The following is a 15,653-nucleotide window of genomic DNA, read 5'->3' as shown; positions in this document are numbered from 1 at the left end:
CTCCATCAACAACTTTAAAAGTCTAAGTATTTCCCTGTGTCAAATTAACGTAATTTATTGCTTGTTTATTTTCTTAAATCAGCCTTGTAACTTAGTTTTAAGTGTTGTCTTATATTTAGTTCAGCAGCTGTATTTTTTTTACGTTAACGTAACTTTCAGTGTTTTTGCTCAGTGATTCCTCCTCTTGTTGTGAATTACCTAACTATCGTGTTAACGATTGTTTTTATTTTGTTTTCGAGTTGGAATGGAACTGTAGTGCTGTGAGTGGAGGCCGGCCATAAATAGTTCGGGCCTGTATAAGCTTCTGACGTTAACGCTCTTTTGTTGGCAGCCTTCTGGATATTTATCTCACGCCTTTTTGGAGGAATACTCCGACGGACCTCCCTTGGAAGTGGTTTTCCGTAGATGTGCTGAGCCATCTATGGCGTATGTGCATTGTGGAGTTTGATCACGGCTGTGATAGCGCAGGTTATCGTCACTTGCGACGCCTGTACTCCTGATTCCCGCCGGAGGATTTGGCGGAAGACGTGGTCGTCGCTGTCCCGCCACGTAGGAGGCGTTACGCCAACCACTGTCCTGTCCGTCTTCAGCTGCTTGTCCAGGAGAGCTAAGGGCTCGTGAGGAGGCTCGTAGGGAGGCAATTGCCAGGTAAGAGGTGATTATCCTGTGTTGTCCCTCGGAAATTATCTCGACCCCTGGGTCTACCTGGACAATTTGTGGGCTCCCCCGTATAGCTGCTGGGAGGTTGAAGCAACTTCCGTGAACTCCTGTGCACTTCGTTATACGCGAGGATTTGCGTATTTAAATATCGATTATATTTGTATATATAATGATGTTGTATTGAGTTGTCGGTATTGGGTATTTACTGTCCCTCAGAATATTATTTGAATTTAGTTTTAAGTTTAGTACCAACACTGTTAGGTAGGAGATTTAAGGTTTTCCTGTCTTTATTTTCTCTAGTCTTCCTTCAATCTTATAATTATAGGTTAGTGGTTTTTTTCATTATTGGGCCCGTAGTATTATTTGAGCCTTTGGCATGTTATGTCCTTTCCTTTACTTTGTTAGGGTTAGCTTTCAGTATTAGGAGTCCTTGTGAGCTGTTATTTGCTCCTTGTATTTTGTGTATTTAATGTTAAGGTTCCTCACAAGGCTTATTTAGTGTTAAGTGTATTTTGTAATTAAATATTGTTAATTTTGTTCTGGTGTTTTGTGTCCACATTCCTCATACCCTGTGTACTTTCTTACTTGCCTACGATCCCTGTGATTATTGAAATATAAAAGAACCTGTATTACGGCCAAAGGGGTCGTAACAATTTGGCGACCGTGACAGGATCGTACGCAGGTGTGCACAGAGTTTGGGTTTGTGGAGCAACTCTGGGATAGGTTGCAATATTTAATTTGGTTTTGTTGCTTACCTTACTTTCCCCCCTGTAGGACATTCATTATGGAGGATTTTGTTTTTGACCCAGCGAATTTTGGGCTCTGTTGACTGTTTAAAATATCTTGCTATATTAAGTAAAGAGCATTTGGGAGGAGTTTTGTTCGTTGGTTAAATATTTCTTTTAGACCCACGGACACTAAGGCTCAGTTGTTGTTGTCTGTTAAGGCGATGGTGGCTCGTGGTATAGCCGAGGGTGAGGATTTGGCTAGGGATATGATTAGTGGAAGTTCTGATGATGAGAATTCTGTTGATGAGGTTAGTGTTAATCCTGGGCTATCACTATTTGAGGACCACCCTCGTACTGGTGTTATTTATACTGGTCCAGGTAATTTAACTGTAAAAACTGGAGTCTCTAATAATCCCTTTGTTGATGTAGAGCCAGAGCCATTGCAACCTGTGACGAATCCTGAAAATGAGAACCTTAGCCTAATTTGTAAAACGAATAGAGTTATTGAAGGTACAATTCGAGGAGAATGAGAGGGCGAGGCGCCATGAGTTGGAAATGGCTAGAATTACTTAGACTTGGCTAGGTTACGCGCTAACCCTGACTTTAACAGTACTCCCACGGTCCTTCTTCCGATAGGTTTAACATGAGTGCGGCATTAAAGTTGGTGCCTGTGTTTGATGAGGGTAACGTGCCTGAGTTCTTTAAGGCTTTTGAGCGGGTGGCCACTAGGTTGTCTTGGCCCACTGAGATGTGGACTGTATTAATTCAATGCAGGTTAGTAGGTAAGGCCATTCGCCAATATAATGCTTTGGAAGAGAGTGTAGCCAGAGATTACTATAAAGTTAAGGCATTAATTCTCAAGGCGTATGACTTGGTCCCTGAGGCTTATCGCCTGAAATTTAGGAATTCTATGAAGCCCTGATACTATGTCGTATGTGGAGTATGCCCGTCTTAAGGAGGAGCAGTTTGACGACTGGGTGAAAGAGTCGCCAGGTGGTCTCCTTCTCCTCCTTGAGGGAGCTGATGCTACTTGAGGAGTTTAAGAAAACTTGTAGTAAAGAAACCTTAGAATTCACCTAGAGGAGGTAAAAGCATATAACATAAGTAAAGCTGCTCAGATAGCTGATGAGTTTGTGTTAACACACCGTGTAGGTAGTAGTAGTTTTGGCTCATCAGTCGTTAAATCCCAGCCTGCCAGGCCAAACAATAATAATTGGAGATCCAATAACCCCTTTAAAACAAAGGTTGAAGCTAGCCAGGGAAATAACCCGAGTGGAAGGAACACACGGGTGTTTTCCCAGAGTAATCAAAGTTCCAGTAATGTTGGTAGAGCTAGGGGAACTTGTTTTTGCCACGAGCAGGGTCACTTTCAAGCTCGGTGTCCTGCCCGGAGGAGGTATCTCCAGCGGAACGGAAGGGGAGGTAACACAAGTCCCCATATCTTTGATTGCTAATGCCCCTACTACCCCTATGCTGAAGTTGAGTGTTCCCCAGGAACTGAAGGAAGGGTTATGTTTAGTGGTAGTGGAGGTGAAATAAACCAATCGCCTACTAGCTCTCCTTTGTGACTTTTTGACAAATATATTTGGCCTGGCAGTTTGGTGGTTGATAGTAAAGTTATCAGAGTGAACTTCTTAAGGGACACTGGGTCTGCTCGATCATTGGTGTTGTCAAAGGTTTTGAAGGATGTTGGTGAGCATTCTGGAAATTATGTGGTCCTGGGTGGGTTCCCTGATACAGTGGTTTCTGCACCTTTGGTGGAGGTAGAGGCATTCTTCCCAGGGTATCACAAGGTGACAGAATTGGCAGTGGTAGAAAAGCTCCCCATCCCTGGTATTGACGGCATTTTGGGAAATGATATGTGTTGGATGCCTGAGGTTATGAATTATTCCCAATAGTGTCCGTAACTGCAAGTCCTGTGGCAATTACTACTCGAGCTCTGCAAAGGCTGCTGCCGCCTTACAGAATGAGGATAATTTAAACTTTAGTAGTTTAGAGGTAGAGGTAGAGAGACCCGGTCTGTAGGTAGTAGTAGCAGTAGTTTTATGAATAAAATATTTAATCCAGATTGGGGACCGTGTAAGCTTTATTGAAGCTCAGAAGGCTGAATTCAATTATGAATTAGGAGGTACGGATGATTTAACTAAACCAAGGTTTCTGTGTGATTAGAGGTTTGTTGTATAGAGTTAGTCGTCCTGTGGATCACGGCTTGAACCAAACCTCTCGGGTAGAACAGATTTGGTGGGACCTTCAAAATATCAGAATGATGTCCTTAGTTTAGCTCATGAGGATTCCTTTTCTGGTCATTTTTGGAGTTTGCAAAACCCATAGTAGATTGGCAAAGTATTTTTGGTGGACCAGGATTGAAATTCCCTCCGGTGGAAGGAAATTTGTAGAAGTTTGTGAAACATGTCAAAGTGATGGGTAAACCTAATAAACCTATTCCTAAAGCCCTTTGCATCCAATTCCTGCAATTGGGGATCCTTTTGCCGAGTTAGTTGTTGATGTGGTTGGGCCTTTGCCCCGAACTAAATCTGGATTTACTTATCTTTTGACTATAATGGACAGAGCGTCTAGGTTTCCTGAAGCTTTTCCTATGAGGAAAATTACATCCAAAGTAGTGTTTGAGAAACTAATAGAATATTTTCCAGGTATGGGTGCCTCCTGCAATTGGGGATCCTTTTGCCGAGTTAGTTGTTGATGTGGTTGGGCCTTTGCCCCGAACTAAATCTGGATATTATCTTTGACTATTATGGACAGAGCGTCTAGGTTTCCTGAAGCTTTTCCTATGAGGAAAATTACATCCAAAGTAGTGTTTGAGAAACTAATAGAATTTTTTTCCAGGTATGGGTTGCCTCGTAAAATTCAAACTGATTGTGGCACTAATTTCACGAGCAAGGTATTTAAGGGTAAATGTGCTGAACTGGCCATTCAGCACATTACCAGTGTACCTTACCACCCAGAGAGTCAGGGCGTAGTGGAAAGGTTCCACCAAACCCTTAAGTCTATTCTAAAAAAGTACTGTTGTGAGCAAGGCGAGGATTGGGATAAAGGTCTTCCCTTTGCTCTCTTTGCTATACGTAATCATCCCAATTCTTCCACAGGTGTAGCTCCATTTGAGTTGATTTTTGGACATAAGGTACGTGGTCCTCTAGAAATTTTCCATGAGTTGCTAGAGGTTAGTCATAAGAAAGTATTGAATGTGTGAGTTCGTTGAGGACTTGAGAAGTAGATTATCAGCTGCCTGGAAATTTGCCCAGGATAATTTGGTGTTGTCTCAGGCCTCAATGAAGGAAAATTATGATAAGAAGAGTAAGGCACGTTCGTTTTGAGCCTGGTGAGCTTGTTTTGGTTTGAGTACAGACTCTGACAATTTTCTGGAACCTAGTAGATAAGGGGCCTTGGAAGGTACTTCGGAAATTGTCTGATGTCAATTATGAAGTGAAGCTCCTGGGACCAAACGTAAGTGTCGGATATTCCACATTAATAGATTGAAATCTTACACAGTTGGTAGACTTGACCCCCTAGCTATAGTATATGAGCCAGTGTCTCTAGTGTTAGAACCCACGTTAGAAGAACCAGCCGACTTGTTTTCTTGCCAGGTCATCTTCAGATGCTCTTACAGTTAATATGCAAAATTTGAAACTTTTAGAAAAGGGTTTGGAGCATCTGGAGGGTATTCAGAAGGATGACATGATAAAATTAATATCTTCTTTTTTCAGACTTATTTCAGGCCTCTCCAGGTAGAACGACCTTGCTCCAACACGATGTTGATGTGGGCAGTGCTTCCCCAGTCAAACAAAGTCCTTATCGACTAAATCCAGAAAAACGTGATATTGTCGAGAAGGAGATAAAGTATATGTTGGAGCATGATTTAATTAGACCTTCGGTAAGTCCTTGGAGCTCACCTATTGTACTTGTTAAGAAAGCTGACGGGCAGTTTCGCATGTGTGTGGACTACCGCAAGGTCAATGCTAATACAAAGAATGACTCTTTCCCTTTGCCTCGTATCGAGGACTGTCTTGATCGGATAGGACCTGCTAAGTTTATAACTAAATTGGATCTTTTAAAGGGGTATGGCAGGTTCCCCTATCGGATCGAGCTCGTGAGATTTCCGCTTTTGTTACGCCTTTGGGCTTTACGAATGTAAGGTAATGCCCTTTGGGATGAAAAATGCAGCGTGTACCTTCCAGCGGTTGATGAACCGAGTTATATGTGGTCTGAAGGGTACAGAAATTTTATATAGATGATTTGGTTATCACAGCAATGAATGGCGGACTCATTTGGTGAGATTAAAGAAGGTATTTGAGGCCTTGAGAGCCGCTGGTCTTGTTGTAAATTTGAGTAAATGTGAATTCGGTAAAGCCAAGGTGTGTTATTTAGGTCACGAGGTTGGTTTGGGTCAGGTTACTCCTAAACAAGCTAACCTCGAGGCTCTATTAAATTTGCAAAGGCCGCACAATGTTAGGGAGGTCCGGAGAATTTTAGGTATGTTGGGTTGGGTTTGTTTTTTTTTTTTTTTATTATAGGAGGCTTCATACCGGAATTTTCTCTGACATTGCTCAGCCCCTTACTCAACTATTGCAGAAGGGACAAAAGTTTGTATGGTCTTCTCAGTGTGAGGAATCTTTTTTAAAACTGAAAACTGTATTGATGTCTAACCCCATTCTAATGTCTCCTGACTTTCAGAAACCGTTTATTGTAGCTGTAGATGCCAGTGATGTGGGTATAGGTGGAGTACTTTTTCAAAGACATGAAGATGGTGAAGTGCGTCCAGTATCATACTTTAGTCGTAACGTTGCTGGGATGCTGAGAGAAGGTATTCTACCATCGATAAGGAGGCACTAGCTTTAATTCGTACCTTGGTTCATTTCAAACCATATGTTACTAACTTTTCCTTTCCCGTAGAGATTTGGACGGACCATAACCCTTTGGTGTTTATCGAAAGAATGAAAGGTTCTAACCAGAGGATTCTGCGTTGGGCTCTTCAGCTGCAGGAGTTTCCTTTAAGTATTAAGCATGTTAAGGGTGTTGATAACTGTATTCCTGACGCCCTTTCTAGGATGTAAGTCTGGTCAGTTCTCTACTCACCTCGCCCTTCTCATTTCTCCTTCAGGGTTTGTATTGAAAATTATATTAAAGGTAGTCAATTTTGATCATGTCTCAAATGGTGTATGGATTCGGGCTTTGTCTTAAGTCTGTTTCATTATGTTGTTGTGAGTTTTGCTTCACCTTATTTTTCCATTGCAGGATATTTTAGATTAGGTTGTCTTTATTTTCCTTGTAGGATGTTTTATATTAAGCTGTCTTTTTCCCTTGCAGGATGTTTTAGATTAAGTTGTCTATATGGTTATCTTCTAGTATGTAATATGATTGTGGCATTAAAAAAATTTATTCTATTTGAATAATTTTTTTTTTTAGGGGGAGGAAGGTGTCAAATTAACGTAATTTATTGCTTGTTTATTTTCTTAAATCAGCCTTGTAACTTAGTTTTAAGTGTTGTCTTATATTTAGTTCAGCAGCTGTATTTTTTTACGTTAACGTAACTTTCAGTGTTTTTGCTCAGTGATTCCTCCTCTTGTTGTGAATTACCTAACTATCGTGTTAACGATTGTTTTTATTTTGTTTTCGAGTTGGAATGGAACTGTAGTGCTGTGAGTGGAGGCCGGCCATAAATAGTTCGGGCCTGTATAAGCTTCTGGACGTACGCTCTTTTGTTGGCAGCCTTCTGGATATTTATCTCACGCCTTTTTGGAGGAATACTCCGACGGACCTCCCTTGGAAGTGTCCGTAGATGTGCTGAGCCATCTACGGCGTATGTGCATTGTGGAGTTTGATCACGGCTGTGATAGCGCAGGTCATCGTCACTTGCGACGCCTGTACTCCTGATTCCCGCCGGAGGATTTGGCGGAAGACGTGGTCGTCGCTGTCCCGCCACGTAGGAGGCGTTACGCCAACCACTGTCCTGTCCGTCTTCAGCTGCTTGTCCAGGAGAGCTAAGGGCTCGTGAGGAGGCTCGTAGGGAGGCAATTGCCAGGTAAGAGGTGATTATCCTGTGTTGTCCCTCGGAAATTATCTCGACCCCTGGGTCTACCTGGACAATTTGTGGGCTCCCCCGTATAGCTGCTGGGAGGTTGAAGCAACTTCCGTGAACTCCTGTGCACTTCGTTATACGCGAGGATTTGCGTATTTAAATATCGATTATATTTGTATTGAGTTGTCGGTATTGGGTATTTACTGTCCCTCAGAATATTATTTGAATTTAGTTTTAAGTTTAGTACCAACACTGTTAGGTAGGAGATTTAAGGTTTTCCTGTCTTTATTTTCTCTAGTCTTCCTTCAATCTTATAATTATAGGTTAGTGGTTTTTTTTCATTATTGGGCCCGTAGTATTATTTGAGCCTTTGGCATGTAATGTCCTTTCCTTTACTTTGTTAGGGTTAGCTTTCAGTATTAGGAGTCCTTGTGAGCTGTTATTTGCTCCTTGTATTTTGTGTTTTAACTGTTAAGGTTCCTCACAAGGCTTATTTAGTGTTAAGTGTATTTTGTAATTAAATATTGTTAATTTTGTTCTGGTGTTTTGTGTCCACATTCCTCATACCCTGTGTACTTTCTTACTGCCTACGATCCCTGTGATTATTGAAATATAAAGAACCTGTATTACGGCCAAAGGGGTCGTAACACCCTGATTTCAGAAGTCTAAGTACTTCCCTGGTTCTAAGTCACTTCAAGTTAATGAAGGAAAACAGATCAATTACCACTCTATGTTTATACCTAACATCAATATAATTATATACTGGTATAAAACAAAGAAAACACTTATAAAAATTTTAGATACAAAAAATTATTATGAAACTCAAAATTTATAAGTGAAATTCACAATATCAGGGAAAATTACTGTTACTTGAAAAAAAACAAATAAAGTAAAGTTTAATTAATTCTTGAATCAAATTAAGTAAAATTAAATCAAAATTACTTTATCACAAAATTCAAGAAAATTAATTCAATCAAAATTCAAAAGTGTTAGGCAATAATTGAAAATTTGAAATTAATTCACAAGTGCTAAACAATAATAAAACTTGGAAAGAATTCTAAGTAAATGCAAATTAATTAACAAGTGCTAAATTTAATTAAATGTGCAATGATTAAGCAATGAAAATAACTAAGTCAATTAAATTGTGAATGCAAATGAAAATACAGAAAAATGTGGACAATATCAAAATTTGCAAAAAACACTAATCACACAGAATATAAAATAAAAAGGCACACTTCAATAAGAAAACTAACAAATGCACAAAAATGAAACAAACACAAAACACAAAAATTTGCAATTTGTAAAAACCTTTAAATAGTTTCTCTCAAACCACTGTAACCATCAGTTATTTAGTTTTTACCAAACCACTGTTCCTATCAGCTATTAGTTGCAACTAATAAAAATATAACACACTTTACCTTTTTGGTATACCAACTTTTTTCTTTGCTGCAGCTTGTTTCACTTTACCAAACCCAGGCGCCGTTACGAAACAATGTTTGTTCAGATTCCACAAAAAACACTATTTAACACTTAATAAACTCTAAGAAATATCAAATATGAAATACTCAAGTTACGAGTGACCATTCAATACGAAATCGTTACGTTACTTTAAGGGGGCCGGCCGGCTAATGCCATTTTTTAAGGACAGGACTTTGATATTCATACCACTTAATAAGGTGACTTGGGACATCTCCAAACCGCATATGATTTCCGCCTCTGACCTTCAGTTTTGTGACGCCAGGGCGATTTATCCCAAAAATAACCATTTTTCAAATTCTATCTCCTCCCTTGATATTTAATATTAAGACCTAGGATTACTACCATATATAGACCTGATGTAGACCTCCAATCGAATGGAGAGTTTTTTTTTTTTTCTAAAAGTCCTTTTTTTGCGATATGAATTTTTCAAAATGGTAAAAAAATAAACCCTATAAATCATGAGAAAAAAATCTATAAAAAAAAGACGAAACAAAAATTGGAAAAAAAGGGCTCTGTTTGATTATTCTATAATGTATTTCTGAGTTATATACCAAATTCCAATGTCATAGCTTTAAAACTAAGTGAGAAGATAGATTTTGAAGGTCAATAAGTATAGTTTTCAGATACGGGCGTTCAAAGTTTTCCTTCGTATTTCTATAAAGACAATATTAATAAATAATGATTATTATGAATGTATATTTCTTTTTTGTATTAATAAACCAAAACTCTTTTATTTATCATAATTTAATCATAAATGATGATCCCTTTGCTCATATATCATAGCCTGGGCGCTGCTTGAGGCAAGATGGGGCACTCCTTCCTACGCAACTCTCTCTCTCCCCTTCACTAACTCGGCTTATTACAGCAAATTTTCTTATTCTGTATGTTAGCGAGATGTTTTCCTTATATTTTCCTCTTTGGCATGATGAAATTCTTGCCGAGACAAAGATAAACAAACGTAAATGCAAGAGAATGTCAGAGGTGAAACTCGAAGGTGTACTCTCATTTTACAAAGACGATTTAATAAATCATGATTATTATGAATTTCATATTCCGTTTTGGGTATTAAAAAACCAAAACTATGTTATTTATCATAAATGAAGATCTCTTTGCTCAAAGATCGTAGCCTTGGGCACAGTGTGATGTGTGCTGTCAGGCAAGAAGGGGGCGTTACTAGGCAACCCTCCCCTCTCTCTTCACTAAATACGTATTCGAGTATTATGATATCCTGTAATAATACTTGAGCGATTTTTATTCATCTGTATGTTAGCGAGATGTTTTCCTTGTCTTTTTCTCATTGGCATGATGAAATTCTTGCCGAAACATACATAAACATACGTAAAAGCAAGCGAATGTCAGAGGTGAAATCGAACGTGTTGACTACTTGAAGTTTGTGCTCGCTCTGATGGTTGGACTTGGTTGTTAGCTGACAGAAGTCTCTCTTCTTGACTCGGGGAATGTCTACAGATGCCATTTCTCCCAATTTCTTTGACAATAATTATCAAAATTTACGATAATAGAAGAAATATTGCATCTTCTTGTACGGATCAATGTTTTAGGCTTATTGAGTTACGGTAACTAATTACCCTGTAACTACGAAAGTAAGAGGAATTTTGACGAAATATTTCGTATAGGTATTATCAATTGCCATATGAAGCTCTGTGAATTTTTTCATGACTGCATTTTTTGCCCTATACCACCATATATAAGGGTTCCGGCCAGCCCCCTTAAGATCAAAAGTGCTATGCGATGGAGAGAGAGAGAGAGAGAGAGAGAGAGAGAGAGAGAGAGAGAGAGAAACAGAGAGAGAGAGAGATGTGAACGCCTCGAGTATCTAAGATCTAATGAAATTCTCTTCCTTACGGAAGCTGGACAGTGGATCTGCCACAAAACGTTTTTGGCAAAATGCTTCCAGAAACTTCGAAATCTTACACAACTTTACATGCAAAATGTGTAATCTGCACGTGGCTTTGACAAAGACATACAAGTATGAGATGATTCTGTTAAATAAGACACGTACTTGATTCCATCGCTCAAAGCAGAAGCCCCTTATCTTACGTGATGACAGAATCCTAAAACACAAATGAAGGCTCGAGCTCGCTTATCAGACGTGTTGACAGATTTTGAAAAACAACTCTAGCTTTGAACGGACAAAGATATTCTCTCTTTCTACATTCTACGTTATATATATATTCTTTTACATTATGTTATGCGAAATCTGAACACACATTTAAAACATCCTGTCTCTAAGCTATCTAGGAATCTGAAAAAATGTTGCAAAATTCAATTCTAACATTTTATACATTCAAAGAGGGGAAATATGCATTTTGAAAAAGCGAATACAGTATGATCAAAGGTTTTTAGTAATTCCTAGAATTTTAAAGCTTTTCCACTTGATTGTTGGTTTCAGTAATATAAATGTTCAGTTTAGTAATAAAAAAAAATTCTCCTAAAGATGTTCTTGGCTGCATATATGAAATTCCTTGTAAAAAGTGTGATAAAATATATTGCAAACTCACTGGAAAAGAACTTTAACAACGAATCAGACACCAATATTCTGTGAGAAATGACCAAATATCGAATGCATTATTCGTGCATAGGAGAGATTTGGATCATCCTATAAGTCAAATAATGGAAGTGTTCTAAATTTAAGTCTTGGTTTGTTTAAACGCGATGCCTTCATAGTTAAAAACGTTGTAGATAAATATATGAAACAAAATTAACATATTCAGTTTTATACGTTTTTGGACTTTGTGTGGATAAGCTTCTGTTTCTCTTATGGGTAAATCTATTGTTTTAGTATGAGACTGCGTGATCTTGGATAATCCTGAATGATCTCTTTGATTTTTACCCTTTTGACAATTAACCATCTGGTATTTGTGATCTTTGAGTTTCCCTTGTAACCTTCTTTCCAACTAAATTTCAATTGTGCCTCGACAATGCCTCAATAAAGACGAAAGCGCTCAGTAAGGATTTCTGCCTATTATTTCCTATGGTATTTGCTTACATATATATATATTATATATATATATATATATATATATAATATATCTATATATATTATATACAATATAATATATATATATATATATATATGCATATACAATATATATATATATATATATATATATATATATATATATATATGTATATACAATATATATATATATATATATATATATATATATATATACTATATATATATGTATATATAGTATATATATATGTATGTATATGCATATATATATATATATAATATATATATATATATATATATATATATATATATATATATATATCTATATATATATATATATATATATATATATATATATATATATATATAATACATACAGAATTGTACTAATTCAGAGGAGTCTGAGTACTGATATATACATATATATAATATAGATATATATATATATATATATATATATATATATATATCTCTATATTATATATATATATATATATAATATATATATCTTATATATATCTATATATATATTCCTACTTTCAGAATGCATATATCCCCTCTTTGACTGATGTTTATAAGTTATATATAGAATTTTGCAAGTTTTTTCAGATTCCTTAGCCAAGATATTTTAAAATGTGTCCAGATTTTGCATAACATAATGTAAAAGAATATATAATAGAATGCAGAAAGAGAAAAATTATCTTTGTCCGTTCGAAATTAGAAATGTTTCCCTATTGTGTGAACGCCTTGCGATAAGAGACCCCGAAGTTTCTGCTTTCCTTTCCTAATTTGTCAACACTCTTCATTAGAGATCTCCGTTGTGTTTTGGGATTCCTGTCATCACGTCTGATAGGGACTTTTACTCGAGCCTGTTACGATCGAGCACATGTTTTTGTTGAGCTAGTACGTACATGACTGTATACTGGTTTCATATGCGTACTTCGTTGCCGAAACCACATGCAGATTTCACGATTTTTTTTTTTAATTATGTCATTTTTAGAAGTTTTTAGAAGATTGCATCATCTTTCTCATTGCCCAAAACGTTTTGTGTCATCTCCACTGTCCAGCCTTCGTAAGGAAGAGTTTTCATTGCATCTTAGAACCACGTTGCGTTCAGACATTCCTTCTCTCTCTATCTCTCTGCCTCGCCATAACTGATATTAATGTCATGTAAATTGGTCACTCGTAACTTGTAGATTTCAGATTTGATATTTCTTAGAGTTTATTTAGTATTATTTAGTGCTTTTGTGGAATCTGAACAAACATCGTGTGTGTGTTATGGCGCCTGTTTATGCAAAAGTGTGAAACAAGCTGCAACAAAGAAAGAAAATTGGTATACCAAGAAGGTAAAGTGTGTTATATTTTTATTAGTTGCAACTAATATCTAACAGTTACGATGGTTTGGTAAAACCTAATAGCTTATAGTCAAAATGGTTTAAGTGAAAAGATTTACATTTTTACACATTGCAAATTTTTTTGTTTTGTTTCATTTGAAGTGATCTTTATTCATTTTCTTATTGAAGTCTTTTTATTTCATATTCTGTGTGATTGATACTTTTTGCAATTTTGGCATTTTCCACATTTTTCTTTGTTTTCATTTGCATTCATAATTTAATTAACTTAGTTATTTTCATTACTTAATCTTTGCACATTTACTTGAATTTAACACTTGTGAATCAATTTGCATTTACTTAGAATTCTTTTCAAGTTTTATTGTTGTGAATTAATTTCCAAATTTTAGATATTACCTAACACTTTTGAATTTCAATTGAATTAATTTTCTTGAATTTTGTGATAAATCATTTTTATTAAATTTTACTTAATTGATTCAAGAATTAATTAAACCTTGCTTTGTTTTCAAGTAACAGTAATTTTCCCTGATATTCTGAATTTCACTTATAATTTTGAGTTTAATAATAAATTTTTTGTATTTAAAATTTTTATAAGTGTTTCTCTTCACCAGTATTTGAATGATTATATTTATGTTAGGTAGAAACATAGAGTGTTAATCGATCTGTTTTCCTTCAATTTAATTGAAGTGAGTTTGAACCAGGGAAGTACCTAGACTTCTGAAATCAGGGAAATACTTAGACTTTTAAAGTTGTTGATGGAGTGATGCCCTTGGATTGATTTAATTACTTACAAGATTACCTCACACCTGTTTTGATAAACTTATCCTGATTTTCTGCAATATCTAAGGGATCACTGTTGCCTTTAGAGTATTCAGTTGTTTAGTACCTGTGATGAGGGTTCAGGTGTCTGGCTGTGTGAGGTAACAATTAATGAATGGTAAGTGTAGTAGCCAGATACTTGTCACAATATATATATATATATATATATATATATATATATAATATTATATATATATATATATATATATACATATATAATATATATACATATATACAGTGGACCCCCCTATTTGTGTTATTACACATTCACGGATTTCTCTCGGGAACATTTCCCCGCATTATTTGCGAAAAATTCTCCTATTTGCAGTAATACCCACAACTTCCTAGGGCTTTTTTTTATCAATTTCATTATAAAATGCACTTTTTGTGATAAAACTATTAAAAAAACCAAGTATCAAAATTTGTAGTAGGTTTTTTTTGAGTTTTAAATAACAAAATAATCCTTGTAAAATACGTTCATTTTTTAATGTCAAAGATCGCTTGCAGTCCTTCATGAGATCGAATGTTGTTTATAAATTCACATTCCCGGGATGTCCGGGCTCTTACATTGGATCGACTCGAAGGTTACTGCAAGTGAGATATTGCAGCCATATGGGTTTCAGCTTTCGTACAGGTCAAAGAATTAAGGAACCAGAATGTTCCAATATCAGAAATCATGCTGCAGTTTGTAAAATAGAGATCTTCAAGCAGCACTTCTCCATGATTGACTAAACGAAGGACCCAGATCACTTAACCACCTTAGAGTTGTTACTCATAAAAAGGCTGGTTCCTTCACTAAAAAATAACACCTCGGCTTCAACTTTGTATTTGGCATAGTTTTTGTCTTCACTGGGACCTCAGTTTTTGTCATTCCCTCTTCTTCCCTTACCTTAGATGGTTGGTGTAGTCTCTCTCTTGTTTATTTTACTGTCTTATTAGAAAATAATAACGCCTTTTTTACAGGTTTTTTTTAATGTCAATTTTAATCTTTGATGAATTCCTTTTATGTATTAATATAATGCAATGGTTTTTATTTCATCACAGACTGATGATGTACCGTGTTTTGTTTGCGAAACGTTTTTTTATAATAAATTATAGCCTATTACTGAGATTGTATCATGGAACCTCCTGAAATCTTTATATACTAGATATATACCGAGTATATATATATATATAATACCGTATAATATATATAGATATATATATATCTATATAAATATATATATATACTATATATATACATGATCGATATATATATATATAGATATATAATTAGAATATATATATATATATATATATGTGTGTATATATACATTATATATATATATATTATATATATATATATATATATATCCTATATATATATATATGGTGTTATATATGTGTATATATATATATATATATATATATATAAATATATATATATTATGTGTATATATATATATATACCATACTATAATATATATATATATATATATACATATATATATATGATATCATATATATATATATATATATATATATATTCTATTATCTATATATTATAATATTATATATAATATATATCTATATATATATCATATATATATATATACATTAATATA

The 15,653-nt window shown here is 35.5% G+C and overlaps 1 protein-coding gene across 1 annotated transcript in view; it reads right to left on the bottom strand.

The window, feature by feature from the left end:
- LOC135217275 (deoxyribodipyrimidine photo-lyase-like) overlaps nucleotides 1-15,653 on the bottom strand; it is a 282,698-nt gene that overhangs the window by 101,850 nt on the left and 165,195 nt on the right.

This window comes from Macrobrachium nipponense, chromosome 7 (genome assembly GCF_015104395.2).
Source record: "Macrobrachium nipponense isolate FS-2020 chromosome 7, ASM1510439v2, whole genome shotgun sequence".
Lineage (NCBI taxonomy): Eukaryota > Metazoa > Arthropoda > Malacostraca > Decapoda > Palaemonidae > Macrobrachium > Macrobrachium nipponense.
This window is presented reverse-complemented; position numbering and strand designations above follow the sequence as displayed.